The sequence below is a fragment of the Meriones unguiculatus genome, chromosome 16, assembly GCF_030254825.1.
Source record: "Meriones unguiculatus strain TT.TT164.6M chromosome 16, Bangor_MerUng_6.1, whole genome shotgun sequence".
NCBI classification, from domain to species: domain Eukaryota; kingdom Metazoa; phylum Chordata; class Mammalia; order Rodentia; family Muridae; genus Meriones; species Meriones unguiculatus.
The window spans coordinates 18,728,271-18,746,610 of NC_083363.1; positions in this window are offsets into that span (position 1 = coordinate 18,728,271).

Genomic DNA, 18,340 nt, shown 5'->3' on the forward strand with positions numbered 1-18,340 from the left:
CTCTGCCTCTGGAGTACTAGGATTAAAGGCGTGTGCCACCAATGCCCTTATCTCTTAACACTCAGTAGCATGGTGAGTCTGTTGGCTCTGAAACATGTTCAGAATCTGAGCATTGAGTGGTGAGTCCTTTGGCTCCAAAACATGTTCAGAATCTGAGCAACACATTCAGGTTTTCACACCCTGCTCATGTGTTCTTGCATGCATACATACGTGTGTGTACAGCTTGTGAGAATCTGTCCTCCGTACCATGTGGGTGCAGGCAATAGAACTCATGTCCTTAGGTTCAGAGACAACCACATGTACTCCCTGAGCTATCTCTGGTCAGGAGCAGAAAGAACATCACTACAGTTTCAGCGACTTAGCAGACTTTCACCATGACGTTTAATGGTCAAGTCCTCTCTCTAGTACTGTCAGTTTCACAGGTTTTCCACAGGCTCCTTTGAGGAATGCTAACAGAGAAGGCTGTGGGAGAGGAGGAGAAGATCAGGATAGGTTTTGGGGAGCAGGATAGGGAAAAGACCTTATTCCAACTACCAAGGTTTAGAGAAAATGAGTGAGGAGCTAAAGAATATGACTAGTTTTTTTTGTTTTGTTTTGTTTTGTTTTGTACTGTGATGTACCATCAAAAACTACTTGAGACAGGTTGGATTAATCATCACTGCCACACCTGGTTTACGTTATCAAAATTTGAGAGATATGAAAGGTCATGGTTCCATGGGGAATCAATAGTAGATAACCTGGATTCATTAATCAGAATTCACCAGAAAAACACTACCATTAAGAGGGGGAAAAAAAGAGATGGAGGGTCAATAAATTAATAGGTAACAGCTAAACAGATTGGTTGATTGATTTTAAGTAACGTGCTTCTAGAAGCTGCCCAAACCAAACTTGAGAAGGCAGCCCAGTAGGCTGTAAGGCAAAGGAAGAGAGTTAGTTTTTGGAGTGCAGGCACAGGTCACTAACCACGCTCCCTGGATGAGGCCTGCTTACATTATGGGGTGTAATCTTAGAGTCTACTTATTTATAACATCACTCTTTTTGTTATTTTTGCTTTGTTTTGGTTTTTGTTTTGAGACAGGGTTTCTCTGTTTTAGCCTTGGCTGTCCTGGAACTCACTCTGTAGACTAGGATGGCTTCAAACTTACAGAGATCTGCCTGCCTCTGCCTCTCAAGTGCTGGAATTAAAGGTGTGTGCCACCACTGCCCAGCTTATAAGGTCAGCTTAAAAATAAGAAGGAGGAGCTAGAGAGATGACTCAGCAGTTAAGAGTACTGTCTGCTCGTCCAGAGGTCCTGAATTCAACCCCCAGCAACCACGTGGCTCACAACCATCTACACTGGGATCTGATGCCCTAATCTGGCATGCATGTGCACATGCAGACAGAGCACTCCTGTGCATAAAATAAAATCTTTTTAGAAATATAAGAATGAAAGCCGGGGGTAGTGGTGCATGTCTTTAGTCCCAGCACTCAAGATGCACAAACAGTTGGGTCTCTGAGTTCCAGGACAACTTGGTCTACAAAGCAAGTTCAAGCAAAGCCAGGATACATAGTGAGACCTTGCCTCTAAAAGAAAGGAGGCGGAGGAGGTGGGAAGGAAGAAGAAGAGCTAGACAGAAAGAGAAGGGACCATTCACTGGTGTTAATTAAATCCGTATAATGGCCTAGCCAAGTTGATACATGTATGTAGCCACCACAATATCCTTAAAAATTACATTTTAAAAGGCACTCCACCTCAAAAATAAAGCCATTTCACTGTGTCTGTAGAAACTAAGTCTTTGCTCTTGTTTTCTTTTAGAACGGGATGCTGTAGCTTAGGTGGGAAAAAAGCAGCTGCACCCAAGCTTCTGTTACACCTTAGAGTTTCTTGCTGTCAGCCATCTTACCATATCTGCTTTGCAAACCAGCCAACGAAGTGAATTCTTCCCAGGTCCTATTGTTGGAGACTTCAGACGTTGAGTCATTTCGTTATACTTTGGGGATCACACAGTACTGAAAAAAGCTAATCTAGAGATGATTTTATATAAATATTACAGAGGTTTCAGATGTTTATCGGAAGATTGAGTCAACTGTTGTGTTCAGTCATTGATTTGGCTCTCAGCTTCTGTGAAGAGAGAGAAGATGCTTTTAAACTGAATAGGAAAAATAACTCACCATCAATTATTGGCTGAGACCAAACAGGAAGCGTTTGAAGAGAGGATGTGGCTACTGAGAAAAGCATATCCTCAGGAAGGGCTTTCCTTCCCCCGACCCTCCCACCAGCATTTGTTCCTGACCTCCTTCTCTTCAAACTACACCTTGTAAACCCTTTTATGTGCTCTGTTCCCAACACCAAGAATTCCTGGTGTTCCTCCATACCCGGTTTCAGCTAATAAAACACACACACAAACGGGCCAACGACGACGTTTCACACAGGGGATTAACTTGATTCAGTCTTTCAAGCTGAAACTACAGTTGGGACATCCAGCAGGCGACAGTTTCCATATGCTATGTTCTAGGAGAGTAGAGCTGTTTTATTTATAGTTTACAACATGCTGTATAAAATTAAAGCTAGCAAAGGGGCTCCCAGGCAGGGAACTTAGACAAAGAACGGAGACAAAGAGACCCGTTTTGCAATATTCTGAGAAGACGCCTGTCAACCAGCACCAAAGTTTAATATTTACCATTAAGCAATATGCAGAAGTGTTGTGTCTACTTCGGAGAAATGTAAAAGTTAGGGAGGATGTTAAAGAACGAGAAGGGGAAAGTGTGCTTCAGAAAAGCAAAGCTGAATAATTGTCGGGTAGGAGCTGGTCTTCTCCCCAAGGTCACACGACAGCAGGTTGATCTTTGACCCCACTGTCTCCGAGCTCCTCTGACAGCGTCGAGGAATAATTACTTCCTCATTTAGATTAGACAATGTGCTCTCTGCAAGCCGCGCTCCTCTAAATAGATTGGAGAGGGTAATTGAAGCAAGTTATCCTGGGAAGCCGAGCGAGCGGTCCCTCCTGGTGTGAGCGCGCAGAGCCTCGGTAACCCCTTCCCAAGCCCGGCCTTCCTCCCCTTCCTATTTCGGGAACCCGCGGGGCAGCGGTGCTGAGTGCCTGCAGCTCGGGGCCTTTATTGTTTAGTCTTTGGGGGGGAAGGTCACATGCCCTCTTTGACAGAGAGGTTTATGGACTCTCACTAATTAGCTGCACCCTCCGCCCGACAGACAGTTGGCCACCTTCCAAGAACGGGCTTTGGTCGCGGCCACTGCTGAAGGAGAAAACAAGGTTATTTACCCCTGTGACTGTAGCTCTTGGCACAAGCTCACCCTTTACCACTCAGACACGTCTGCCTTTGTTCCAGCTTGCGTTTGGAATTCTGAGGAGGGCGCTGAGGGAAATGCGGCTATATATTTAGTGCTACACAACACATATGCTGGCCTCAGACCCTTCGCTATTCCAAGGCCTCATAAAAAAGGGGGGTGGGGTAACAGAGCCGTGCTTGCACGTGCCCCCCTTCAAGCTCAGAAAAGGGAAGTTAAATCCGCAACATCTATAGAATAACGACAGTTGTACGCCGGGGCAGTTGGAAGTCCCAACGGTAAAACGTGGTTGCGTTTAGCTGTTGCCGGAGTGCCCGGAATATCTTTGCTTCGTTCCTGCAGGATGGTGGGTTAAGCCGATAGAAATGCTCTGGGGCTGATTCAAACCAGATGCTCGGGGCGCAGCCCGGCGTTAGGCAAGGCTGCCCCCTCGGCGCTCTGCCAGCGCAGCCGAACCCGCCCGGCCTCCACCAGATAGCTCTGCCATAAAAAGCTTTCAAGTCCTCCTCATTGTTAATCCAGGCACATTCCAGGGCGATTGAGTCACGGGGCCCAACAGGACTCTCTCCCGGGTTGAACTGCCAGTACAGGGACCAGACCCCCCGACTTCAAATGCCGAAATCTACTTCTGGGTAAAGACGGTTTAGGGGAAACCCCAGGCAGGCACAGCCCTTCTCCCCTTCGCCCACCCCTAAGGGGCTCTCTGGCGCATAGCGGGAGTCCCAGTGCCAGCTCCAGGGTCGTCAGATGAAAGTACTGGATTTATCAGAGAGGAATAAGTTTCCTGTGCTGGCTTGAGAAGCTCCAGGAGGTGCCAAGGGTCTGGACTGGAAACTTCTACCTTAGGCGGAAAAGCCAGTAGGCCCTCGCCGCGGGGGCTGGACTTGATCCCCTGGTCTTAAAGTCAGCTCACAAGGAAAAGTCCCGGCCCCTCCCAAGCGTCCTCCCAGACTCTTTAGCCTCCAGCCCAGGGCTGGGAGCGCGCACAGCTGGCGGCCGGCGAGCCACATCTGGAGCGCTAACCTTCGCACCCAGATGTTCCAGGGCCAGGGGCGGGGCTCCTGCGGGGGCCGTCCCTCCCCCTCGCAGCCGGGTTCCCGAGGCCGGAGGCGCTCGGCGTCCCATCTCCGGGACGAGCTGGACCGGTGGGGGGCCCTGGGATAGGAAGCAGCTGGAGCTTCCCCAGGGACGTTAAGGTGATGACGTCTTGCCGGTAGACTGCCACCGAGATAAGTCCACCGCGTGGGATTTAACAATCTTGGTCCCTTTAGGAGGTGATGGCAGGAGGAGGGGCCAGCAGAGACGCTCGGTTAGGAAAGAGGAGGAGGACACACCGTTGGTGGGTTGCGACCAGAGCGGAGTCCCTCCTCCTCTTTGCCCTCTGTTCCTGCTTCCAAAGCAGGCTTATCTGGTCCCGGGCGTCCTTTGCTCCTTCTGGACCCCCTTCCATCACCCGAAGGGGGAGGAGCTATAAATACCCCTCTCCATTCCGGCGAGCCTGCGTCTACTGGATTCTCCGATATGAACAAATGGTTTCCATTCTTAAACTTGCTTAAGACTGCCCTTCATAAACTGTCCTCAGATTTTTTTTTTTTTTAACTTTAAGGAGTCATAACGCCCCTGGTCATTGCGCAAATGTTGACAACCAGAAGATCAGGGGAGCCCCAAGGGGTGGGGAGGAGGAGTGGATACCGCAAAGACAAAAATGAAATCACAACCAAGAGAAAAATGATGACAAAAGATGGTCCTTTTTTATCTCCAGACAAACTATTTCAGTCTTAAGGCAAGGCCTTCTCTCATCCCCACCCCTGCAGGGAAATGCCTGTGAAGGGGCCTCCTCAGGTCACCTCATCGATTCACAAATGTCCTCTCCCAAGCCTTCTTGGTTTCCCGGTGACTAATGCTTCCCTTTCACCATTTCTAATGTGTAATGGGTGAGGGGCTGGGATGTGGCTCAGTTGATAGAGCACCTACCTGGCATCCATAAGGCCCTGAGTTCTGTGCCGGGCACTGCATAATCCCGACTTGGTGGCACAAGCCTGTTACCTCAGCACATGCTAGATGGAGGCAGAAGATCAGTTCAAGTCTTTCTTAGCTACACAGAGTTCCTGGCCATCTGGGGCTTGGAGCGGGTCTGGGAGGGAGAAAAGGAAACACATTTGTCTGTACTTACGTTTCATTAAAAAGTAATTGAGTATAGTATGTATAGGATGTGTGTGGCCTTAGGGCTCCAGCTGGACCGTGGGTTCCAGCAACTCCAGGTCATGGGGCTTTTGTTAAAACATCTCACCAGCCCTAACTTTCCTCTGTTGATGACTTTATAGTTTGGGTTTTTGTTTTTTACTTTCTCCTTTGTTTGTCAAGACAGGGTTGCTCTGTATAGCCCTGGCTGTCGTAGAATTTGCTCTGTGGGCCAGGCTTGGCCCCACACTCAGAGATCTGCCTCCCGAGTACTGGGATTAAAGGCTATACCACCAACCATCACACCACACACACACTTTCCATGTTGTTAGGGTTAGTGTTCCATAGTGTTAGCATGTCTGCTTAACACTAAATTCTGTTTAGGCTAAAATATCCCTAACTTTTTGAAGAAAAAAAAGAGTCAGATTTTCAGGAGGTCACCATGACAGCTGAGCAAAGGTTGCTTCTTACTTTTTAGTTCTGAAAGCTCGTCTTGGCCAGCATCTCTGTAACACAGTATTATTATTTGGTGGTTGAATGTTGGCTCTCCAAAATAAAGAAATAAATGACTTTTTCTAAACCCATATGCCGGGTCATCCCTGGAACCTGGGGAGTGGGACCAGATAATCCCAGGAAGATTCTCAAGCTCTGTGTTGCCGTGGCTTTGCGAAACAGTAGCTCAGAAGTGGGAGGTTCAGAACTTAGCACGGTGCCCGCCAGGTGCCCAGCTACTATGCATCCGTAGCATCAGTCCCCGCAGCTGAGCCCACGTTCCCGTTGAACCAGAATTCAAATGAACTGTGGCAGGCTGTCCTCACTCTTTCAGGCTCTGCTTTCCCTCATTCTTTCTACGACCTTAGTCACAGTATCCCAGGCTGACTTTGAACTTGTTCTCTATCTAGCTTGAACTTTTGCTCTTTCTGCCTCTACCTCAGGTGAGTACAGGTGACTGTATCTCTGGGAATCCAGTCCACATCCTCCGGGACGTGATGCAGGAATGATTAACATAGGAAATGGGGAAAATGGATGAACACAGGAAGCAGTTTGGTAACTGAACTGCAACCACAGGCCTGTGCTGGGACCTTGAGGTTAGTCAACATATGAGACCTTAAACAAGCAAACACACAAACAAGCCAAAACCCATCCAAGTTCACGCCTGTAATCCCAGTATTTAGGAGAGAGGCAGAGGCAACCCCAGTCTCCATAATCTTGAGGCCAGCCTGGTCTACACAGTTCCAGGAAGGCCAGGGCTACATAGAGACCCTGTTAAAATAATAATTAATAATAATAATAATAACAAATTAGCTCTTTCTGTGTCAGAGAGGCACACACCTTTAATCCCATTACTTAGGAGGCAAAGGCAGGCAGATCTCTGTAAATTCATGGTCAACTTGGCCTACATATCAATTTCTAGGCCAGCCTGGGCTACACCAGGCCGATTGCTACCTTTCTGCATTCTTCATGTGGTATTGGAAGCATCACACATTCACTCAAAACTATTCCCTGAGGGAGGGCTCCGTGTGTGCAACGAGAGGGTTGTCCACCCAATTCTTCAAGCTAGAACCATCATCTTCAAGTCACTCCTCACATATTAAATCAGCCACTAAACCAGAAGCAAGGTCATAGTGTAAAAAATATCTAGCAAGTTCTTATTCTCTGTTCACCCCTCCCACAGAGGCATCCCTGTGTTTGAAAGGTGCTCTAAAGTTAGCTGCTGCGAAACGAAGAAGGTGAGGAACTCCACCAATGAGGTATAAGCCTGGACGGCTAGAGCAGAGAGGAGGGTAGATGCATAAGAGGCCCTGTCACCAGCAGCAGCTGCTGTAGATCACCCAGCAGCCGTGGGATTTCCCGAGAAGGATCACAAAGCAGAAATGAGACTCAGACTAGTCAGTCACAAGAGATTGATGGCTAGCTGTCCCTGCCTGCCTCTCTGCTGCCTGCATTTGCCATCAGCGATGTTTGAGCCCCGGGGAGAACAAACGACCCTGACCTTGGTGCTGTCCCTGGCAAGATCCCTTGCCCTAGATACGATAACTCATTTAACTTCAGATAAGGTGAATCGCTCTCAGGGTGGAGTCACCATCCTCTAACTGCAGACTATGAGAAACAGCTGGGCACAGGTCAGGCTCTGGCCTAGAGAGAGGAGGAACCAGGGGACAGAGACACCGCCTCCCTGGGAACAAAATAATTGCAGTCATAGTTTTCCTTCAGAGCTCTAAAATGACCTCAGCAGACTGGGAGCCTCTCAGTTGCCTCTGCTCATTCTTCGGAAGGGGGTCTGTGTCATACTCAGATCTCTGTCTTGCTCGCTGAACTCCAGAAGACCGCAGCCTTTTCTGTGGCTGCAATGCTCTCTGCTCAACTCCTGCCTGCCCACAGTCCTCTTTATTAAATTAATTCCTCCACATATCTAAGAATGACCCCTGTCAAACTCAAACTGCCTTGCTTTCTGTCTCAAACACTGACCTACTCCTTCAGGAAATTTACTAAATACAAAAAGAAAATATGAAAAGGTGATAAAAAATCAGCTAGCACGAGGGAACAAATCCCTTAGTACTAACAGTTCAGAGTTCATCCTGGTAATAGTTTTATATGTTCTTTTACCTGTGAAGTCTACACATTTGTCTACGTCTCAAAGATGGGCTGGTGAGCTGTCTGAATAGGTGGAGAAGTTTGCTGCCAAGCCTGAGGAACTGAGTTCAAATCCAGGATCCATAGTGGAAAGAGAAACAATTCCTAAAAATTGCCCTTTGACTTCCATACCCAAGTCATAGCACATACTAGTACACACATACACACACACACACACACACACACACACACACACACAGTTTTCACATAATAAATTCTTAGATGTTAAGTAAAAATTATACTTGGCACAAAAAAACTTCACTGATATGTTTAACAAAAGTACATGTTAAGGACAGGAGAGATGGCTCAGAGGTTAAGAACGTTGGCTGTTCTTCCCAAGGTCCTGAGTTCAATTCCCAGCAACCACATGGTGGGTCAAAACCGTCTATAGTGAGATCTGGTGCCCTCACACATGCAGACAGAATGCTGTATAAATAATAAATAAATAAATCTTAAAAAAAGAAAGTACATGTTAGCCAGGTGTGGTGGCACACGCCTTTAAAATCAGCACTCAGGTAGGCAAAGGCGGGTGGATCTCTGAATTTGAGGCCAGCCTGGTCTACAAAGTGAGTCCAGGACAGCCAGGACTACACAGAGAAACCTTGTCTCAGAAAATCAAAACAAATAATTAATGAATAAACAGACACAAATAAATAAAGGTACTTGTCAAGACTCAGTGTAACTTCATGGTTTCTTTTGGCCGTTTTCTTTCTTTCTCCATTTTCATCTGCATCTTCTCCTTTTTCTACTTCCTACTCTCCTGGCTGGCCTGGAGCTCAATATATAGCCTAGGCTGGCCTTAAATTTGCAGAGATCCCTCTGCTTCTGCCACATAAGTGCTAGGATTAAAGATATTACCACTTTAATTACCACTGTGACCAGCAGGCATAACAGTCTTTTACATTTTCCATGTCTAGGACCATTTTGCCTGCATGTATGTACATGCATTTCTGGGTTAGGCAGGGCTCTGGAGTTATAACAGGTTCAGAGCCACCATGTGGGCCAAACCCTGATCCTCTGCAAAAGCAACAAGTTCCCTTAACACTCTGAGCATAGCTCCAGCCCTGTGTACCATTCTTAACCAGTATTCTAACCAAATAAATTGAAGATGTAAGTTAAGTAGTTTTTCTTTGTTTTATTTTGTTTTGTTTTTAAATCAGGCTTTCAAAAACGTGTTCCCAATGAAATGTCCAGCCGGTGGGATGGGATACTTGCCCCCTTCAGAGTCTCATGGTAGCAATCTGGAATCCTTTCCTTAGAGAGTATTTGTTCAGGCAAGAGACGAAGGTACCACTGTACAGATGTCAAAAGCCACCTTGCGGGAGTTGTCCTCCCCTCACACCTGGTGGGTTCACAGATTGTCAGGCTTGGCAGCGGGTGCCTTACCTGCTGAGCCATTTCTCCACTCTCCCTGCTTTTGAAAGAGTGTCTCACGTAGCCCAGGCTGAACTGGACTCAAACACCTATCCTTCTGGATTTGGTCTCCAGCACAGAGATGTAGAAGGCGAACAGGCCAGACATCAACATCTCTGAAGCATGAGCAGGTCACAAAACATACAAATCAGGCTGGGTGCCGTGGCACATGCCTTTTATCGGAGCACTCAGGGTTGGATCATTCTGAGTTTGAGGTCAGCCTGGTCTATGTATCGAGATCCTGGCCAGACAGAACTACATAGTGAGACCCTGTCTCAGAACAACAACAACATCAAAAACTATATGAATCACCTCATACTTATTTATCAATCGTATTTATTAATTTTTTTTTAAATAAAATCTCTGAGTTTGAAGCTAACCTGATCTACAGAATGAGTTCCAGGACAACCAGGGCTACACAGAGAAACAGTCTTGAAAAACAAACAAACAAACAATGAATAAAGAGCCGTGTTATCACCGCTGCATTCAGCCATTGCTCTCTTCCTTCCTCCCCATCACACAGTTTTCAATCCCTCTCCCGGGCTGGCTTTCTGTGAGCAGGCTTCTGTACTTCTCTTCCTCACCCCTCCTTCTGCAGCTGGCCCTACCCTCATATCCTGTTCTCTTGCTTGTTGGCCGAAGGGGAGGCATGCCTGAGCTACCCCAGAGCCCACTAGACACCAGCCAAATAAATATACGGCACACCAACTAGGCTCATGTCTGGGCTCCTCTCTGGGAACAATTGATCATCGTTTCTACCCTCAAGAGGGGAAAGGACTTTCTTTTATCCTGCAGCTTCCCTGGGCCTTCCCAGAGGACCCACCTACTTTCCAAGTTTTCTGTGTGGATGTTTTCATCACTTCCCTACACAAATCGCATGTCCAGAAGGGGAACCCATAGAAACCAACACCCAAGCTCCTTTGCTGGGGTCATGAAATGGCTATGGAGAAACACAATTTAGGTAGTTTCGAGATAATTCTCGTTATACTGCGGTAAACAGTATCCAGTGTGTTTCCTGTATGTAACTCTACGGCTTCCAAAGTGCTTCTTACCTTGTCCTCGAGATACAATAGGGCGGTTCGGTTCTAAGAAGACAGACTCTAAGGCAGAATCTGCAAGGAGTTTCTCAGAAGCAGCATCTGGAACCTGGGCAGAGTGGATGGCTGGACCCCAACACAAACTCAGCCTTATCTGCCAAGGAGACGGTGCTTGGCAGAGAGAGTGTTTTACCACCTTCCTAAAGTAAGGCAAGAGGCCTGTCCTTCACAGCCCCGCCTTGACAGCTGTACCTGGAGCGGCCTTCTGGAAAGAGGACTTGGTTTTGTGTCAGCTGCCTGAAGCTGCACGCCCCCCAGGCAGCTGGAGCCGTCCAGGGGGCAGGCCGCAGCACCCACTGTTCTTCACCGAGGTCAAGATCTACCTTTCATGATAGATGACAGGAGCTCAGAGAGCATCGGCCATTTACTTGCCCTGCTGGGAGAGACCTCAGAACACAATCTGCCCCTCCCCTCAGAAAACGGTCTGCCCCTCTTGTTTTCAGTTAGATTAACTTTTCAAGGCGTCCAAAGAAAAGACGCTGGTGAAATACTCTGGCCTACGTTTCTGAGCTGCTAAAATGGGATGAGCTATACACCTACAAGTTTTAAGTATCACAGGAAAGATATAAAATAAGGGGCTGGGGAGATGCCTCAGAGGTTAAGAGCAGTGGCTACTCTTCCAGAGGTCCTGAGTTCAGTTCCCAGCAACCACATGATGGCTCACAGCCATCTATAATGAGATCTGGTGCCCTCTTCTGGCGTGCAGGTGTACATTCAGTCAGGACACTGTATACATAAAAAAATAGATCTTTTAAAAATAGATTTAAAATAAAATTTAATAAACAGGAATGCCATTAGCCATTTAGATACTGTGGCCTACAGATGGCTCAGTGGACAAGGACTCTTTCTGCATAAGCCTGAAGGCTTTAGTTAAAAAGAGAACTGAAAGTTGTCCTCTGTCCTTCATGGATGACAAGGCACACATACACAGGCACACTAACAACATTAACAAATAAAGTGTATTTACTGTGTTGAAAGATTCCTTAACTATCATTGTTTGGTTTTATTATTATTATTTGTTTGTCTTGGAGACAGGATGTCAGTATGTAGCCTCAGCTGGCCTGAAATTCTCTCTCTCTGTAAACCAGGGAGGCTGCAAACTCAGAGAGCCACCCACCGCTGCCTCCCCACCAACCCCACCGGATTGCTGGATTTAAGGGTGTGTGCCATCATGCAGGAGCCAAGATCTCTCAACTATTGCCAAACAAATTTATGATTTAAATGCTCTTAACTTGGGTTCCTGTTGAAAGTAAGACAACTATGGGGGGGGGGGGTGTCACAAAACTTTCTTTCTGGCACATTTTGATTAGACATTTTTATGTTTTATTAGACATTAAGTCCCAGGAGGCGTTGGCTGTGAATATTTTGCTATTTGGAACTCATGACCACATAATTTCCTTTTGTCAGACAAATAAAGCAGCAGAGTTCAGTCTCTTTGGTGTAAAGGAAACACCAATGTTCCTTCCGCTGAACTTTGGAATTGTTTGTGTAGAAAAACAAAAAAGACACAAAATACTGTTTGTGTTCTGTCATGGAGGCTTAGTTCAGAAAACACCATGAATAACTCATTTAAGTGATTCTTCATCTACAATCTTTGTTTTTTAGTTTTTTGTTTTTTTTGTTTTTTGAGACAGAGTTTCTCTGTCTACCTTTGGCTGTGGCTGTCCTAGACTCACTTTGTAGACCAGGCTGCCCTTGAACTTACAGAATCTGCCTCCCAGAGTGCTGGGATTGCAGGTGAGCACCACAGCACCTGGCTTGTCTATATAAACACTCTTAACATCTGTTTTTATCAGGTTCTAAACACAGAGATTGGGAATTCCATGGTTACTGAGGTGCAGAGATGGCTCAGAGGTTAAGTGCTCTTCCAGAGGTCCTGAGTTCAATTCCCAGCAACCACATGGTGGCTCACAACCATCTATAATGAGATCTGGTGCCCTCTTCTGATGTGCAGGCATATCTGCATACATAATAAATAAATAAATCTAGAAGAAGAAGAAGAGGAGGAGGAGGAGGAGGAGGAGGAGGAGGAGAAATAGTATCTCTCTCTTTAAGGAGGATGAATTAGCTGTGCATTGTTATACAGTAAATGACCAATGTCATAACACTCATTCATCTTTATTTTTTCTTTCTTTCTTTTTTTTTTAAAAGCAGTGACACATATATTCCAGGCTGCCCTCAAACTCTCTATATAGCCGAGGATGATCTTGAACTTCTAATTCTTTTGTCTCCACTGCCCAAGTGAGCCTTCATTTTATCTTTTGCAGTTATCCATGTTGGGAGCTAACTCTGTAGTGTGGATAGGTGGCTCTTGCCAGGCTCTGACCAGGCTCTGGCTGTATTCTGGTGCCAGCTGAAGTCACTTTGTGGACTAGGCTGGCCTCGAACTCCTGTGGCCTGCCTCTGCCTCCCTGAGTGATGGGATTACAGGCATTTCCCACCAGCCCCAGTCTGCAAAGTCACTCTTCAGAATTGCCGTAGTGTCCTCGCAGTTTGGTGTCCTGCTTTGGTCAAAGCAGACAGTGCAAGACATCCAGGTGGAAGCTGCCATGCCAGCAGGGCCCGTAAAGGCAGTCATTAAAGGCCTGTCAATAACCCTGGAGAGCTTCATGGCAGCTGCAGCCCTGATGTAATGTGGAAGGAGGCTGGCTGTACAAAGGCATGGGTGGAGATGATTCTCCCTGCGGATAATCTGGTTTGAGGATTAGGATTAGTGTGGATTTTAGTTATTCAAATGCACTGTGATCTGACCACTTCCCCTGCCTTCCAGCAGAGGAAGAGAAGCCCAGACAGGGATTCATTATGAAGAACCCAAGCTCTCAGGATATTTACACAGCGCCCAGGGCCTCCATTAGAGAAGGTGGGGGCGGATCTGAGTGCCCCCTGCAGTCAGGCTGAGCCACCCTTCGAATTCCAAGACAAGGGTTTCCAAGAGCTCCTGTGGTTTGCAAGCGAGCAGACGCAGTCGGAAACAGGAAATACCAGCCAGGCTGTCTGCACCTCAGACACTCGAGTGTGAGGAGGGGCTCTTGCAGGGCCACAGAGGCCTAGATGAGGATTCCAGTGTGTGCTGAGAGTCTGCGTGCTCAAAGCTGCTGCACTCTCAGCCCCCAGTTCTGATTCTCACAGCCAACTTCAGCTTGAGGGCTTAGGGGCATCCTAAATGCATCACATATACAACAGAACTTAGGGGCTGGGGGGCATGAGTCGGGTGGTAGAGAGTTTGCCAAGTAGGCATACAGGCCTGAGTTTTAACCCAGGACCTGGGAGGTAGGGGCAAGGAAGATCACAAGTTCAAGGTCACCTCCAGTTACAACATTGGAGCCAAAGCCAGCCTGGGTTACACGAGACCCTATTTCAAGAAGAAGGGGAAAGAGGAAAAGGTGGAGGAAAAAGAGAGGAGGAGGAGGAGGAGGGGAAGGAGAAAAAAAAAAAAGAAAAAAGAAAAATTTAGTTCTCTCATCTACTAATACTCTGTTTTTCTAAGTCAGGAGCTCAGGTGAAGAGCTGTCCAGGACAGCTAAGGCTACACAGAGAAATCCTGTCTCAAAAAACAAAAACCTACCAAACAAAAAGCACCGGCTGCTCTTCCAAAGGACCAGGGTTCAATGCCCAGCACCACACACAGGTCATAACTATCCATAACTCCAGTTCCAGGGGATCTAACCTCCAAGGACACCAGGCACACACATGGTACACATATATACACACACAGGTAAAACACTTAGACAAACACAAAATAAACCATCTTTTCTTTTTGCTGTTTTTGTTTCTTTAAAACAGGGTTTCTCTGTACAGCTGTCTTGGAACTTGCTCTATACACCAGGCTGGTGTGTACCACCCCAGCTTAAATTCTCTTTACTTTAAGATTTATTTATTTATTTTATGTATAGGAGTATTCTTACTGCATGCAGGTAAGGGCGTCACATGCTGGTATAGACGGTTGTGAGCCACCATGTGGTTGCTGGGAATTGAACTCAGGACCTCTGGAAGAATAGACAGTGCTCTTAACCACTGAGCCATCTCTCTAGACCTAAATAAATATTCTTAAAAAAAAAAAAAAGAAGGAAGGAAGGAAGGAAGAAAAGCAACAAGCATTATCATGTCACAGGGCCCTTGAGGTGTGACTATCAGGGAGAGTGGGCTTCTCTCCCTATTTTAACCAAAATAGCCCAAACGAAGTGCCCCAAATACTAGTATAACCTTTACCTGAATTTTATTCATTCATTTATTTTTGGAGACAGAACAGAAGCTTTATTATGTAGCCTTGGGCGGCCTGGAACTTGCAATACAGACCAGACTCTCCTCCAACTGAAAAGGATTTACCTGACTCTGCTACCTTCACAGCCATCTGCCACCACACTCAGTTTAAGAAAAAAGTTCCAGGGGCTGGAGAGATGGCTCAGAGGTTAAGAGTACTGGCTGCTTTTCCAGAGGACCTGAGTTCAATTCCCGGCCTCATAAGGGGGCTCATACCCATCTATAATGAGGTCTGGTGCCCTCTTCTGGCCTGCAGGTGTACATGCAGGCAGAACACTGTATACATAGTAAATAAATCTTTTTGAGAGAGAGAGATTGATTCTGAATCTGGGTCCAGCTTGTTCGCTTCATTAATAAGGAAGCTTCCCTTCCACGGAATAAATTTAAATCAAATTCACACTACATGATTCAAGGTTTGTTCTTATGTTTTCTCCTCTGAATTCTCAATTTCTCACCTTGTGTGTCAAGAAAGGTCATTAAAGTTGTTAAGCAGGACTGACCCAAATCCAGGAATGAATCAGGGCTGGTGGAAAGAACATCTTTTCCCGTTTGTATTCTTCTGTATTTATTCACTGACCTACATAGGGATGTGTCATGGAGTTTACTTTTTAAATAGCCCTTTAATTTTTAATGTGTCCTCCAAGCTAACAAAGTGAGACGTTATCACAAGCCAGCAATGATGTTATGCCTCAATCACACCAACCCTCAAAGCTAACCACAATCACACAGGAGTCCTCCATCCCAGCCTCAAGGTGCTCTGTGATGGAATGTAGAGCTATATCCAGAGAAGTTACAAAAATCCCAGGACAAACTAATTAAAAAGGAGACCTGCCAATGAACCTGATTTCGCTTTAGTCTTAGAGGCTTTAACACACTCTTGGAAGGAAAAGACTCATCTGCTCAAAAATAATACTGTTCCAACCTTCAACAGGTTTGGGCATTTGCTGGCTCATGGAGTAAGAAGAGGAAGATGTCTCTTTTACTCACCTTTGGCCTTAGTTCGTTTTACTGGAAGAGTTTAAAGGACCAGGTTAGCCAAAAGGCCAGGTCTCTTTTATCTCTAGAGCTGCTACTTTTCTACTGGGAGATCTGTATACAGCACATGTCACAGACCACCTCTGAGTTTCATTGTCTTCTTCAAAACTGAAAAGATGCCATCACCCTCATGACATTGTTTTATTGTTGTTGTTGTTTAGACTAATCAAAATAATGGACATGAAAGAACACTGTTTGCGCAAATATAATTCTTCTTCTTTTAATAGTTCGGGTCTTACTGTGCAGCCCTGGCTCTCCTGGAATTCCTTATGTAACCCATGCTGACCTTATAAGCATCACAGATCTCTGCCTGCCTGCCTCTGTCTCCTAAGTGCTGGGATTAAAGTCAAGTACCACTACACCTCAAGACCTTTTCTTTCTTTCTTCCTCCCTCCCTCCCTCCTTCCTTCTCTCTCTCTTTCTCTTTCTCTCTTTCTCCCTTTCTCCCTTTCTTTCTTTCTTTCTTTCTTTCTTTCTTTCTTTCTTTCTTTCTTCCTTTCTTCCTTTCTTCCTTTCTTCCTTTCTTCCTTTCTTCCTTTCTTCCTTTCTTCCTTTCTTCCTTTCTTTCTGTTAAAATAGGCTCTCATGAATCCCTGGTTAGCCTCAAACTTGTTACATACCAAAGGATGACCTTGAACTTCTGAGTGTCTTGCCTCTTCCTCGCCCAGGGCTGGATCACAGGATCATATCACTATGCTTGGTTTTATGTGGTACTAGGGATTAAACCCAGGATTTTGTGACTTGTCTGTAACTATAGTAAAAAAGGGGAGATCTCTGCTTCCTGGTTATATGGATGTTGCTGGCTAGATTTTCATATCAATTTCACATAAACAAGTCACTTGGGAAGAAGGAATATCAATTGAGAAAATGTCCCTAATAGGTTGACCTTTGGCCAAGCCTGTGTTGCATTATCTTGATTTATGATTGATGTGGGGGGCAGGAGGAGCATCTCACTGTGGGTAGGTGCTAAGAGAAAAGCAGGCTGAGAAAACCATGGGGAGCAAGTAAGTAAGCAGCACTCCTTGGGGGCTGCTACATCAGTTCCTGCCTCCAGGTTCCTACTCTGAGTTTCGTGTCCTTCTTCTCCCAGTGATGGACTGTGACATGGAACTTTAAGCTGAGATACAGTGTTTCCCAAGTTGTTTTTAATCCTTGTCTTTTTCTTCTTGTCTACTCTCTCCTCTCCTCCTCTTCCCTTCCCCTCCTCTCTTCTCCTTTCCACTCCCCACTCCCTCTAATTCCTCTCTCCTATGGTTTTTTGAGACCAGGTTTCTTTGTGTAACCCTGGCTATCCTAGAGCTGATTCTGTAGACCAGGCTGACCTTGAACTCACAGAGACTAGCTGTGTCTGCCTCTGCTGGAATTAAAGGTGTGCCACAGGACCTTCAGACTGGTCGTGGTCCTTAGGTCAGGGAATCGATGAAGGAAGACCTTAGACTAGGGTGGTGTGCAAAAGCAAAAAGCCTTTATTCTGCAGAAATTCCCAGCATGCAAGCACCACCATTCCATAGCACCACATGTATGACTGAGGAGTTTATGATGCTGACAACATAAATTAGGAAAGTTTCTCAAAGAACTCATTACCAGCTGTGTGGCTACATGAAATGCTAGTGAACTAACGCACATTTATTTGTTTTAAATTAAAACAAAATGTTTGATACATGTATCCCTTTTTCCCCACTGGTTTTTCTAGACAGGGTTTCTCTGTGTAGCCTTGGCTATCCAGAACTCACTCTGTAGACCAGACTGGTATCAAACTCAGGATCCAACTGTCTCTGCCTCCCAAGCACTAAGATCAAAGGCACATGTCACTACCATCCAGCTTACATGTATCTTTTAAAATATGAACTTTTGTTATTTATTTATGCCTTTTAAAACAGGTCTTACATAACCCAGGCTGGCATCAAAAATGCTATGTAGTATCCAAGGATGCCCTTAAACTTCTCATTCTGTTTCCATCTTCCAAGTACTGGGATTATAGTCTTATGACCACGAAGGCTTGGGGATCACGCCCAGTGCTCTGTGCATGGTAGGCAAGCTTTCTGCTAAGTGAGCTGTATCCCCAACCTTTTACTTTAATAGATTGTCTTCTTTTTTGCTAACTGAATGTTTGTAGTTACTGTTCTTTATTTTGAAGCAGGGTCTCATTGTGTAGTTTTTGCTGGCTTGGAACTCATTGTGTAGACAAGACTGGCTTTGAATAGAGATCCACCTGCCTCTGTGTCCTGAGTGCTGAGATTAAAGGCATGGATTACCGTACCCACCTTGCTAGTGGATTTTGTTTGTTTCTCTGTGTGAAAGCCATGGCTAATAGCATTTTAAGAAATTTATGGAAGCTATTTTTTTAGTTTGTGTGTGGGTGTGAATGTGTATGGGCACACGTATGCCACACCACGTGTGTGGAAGTCAGGGGACAATTTGTAGAAGTCAATT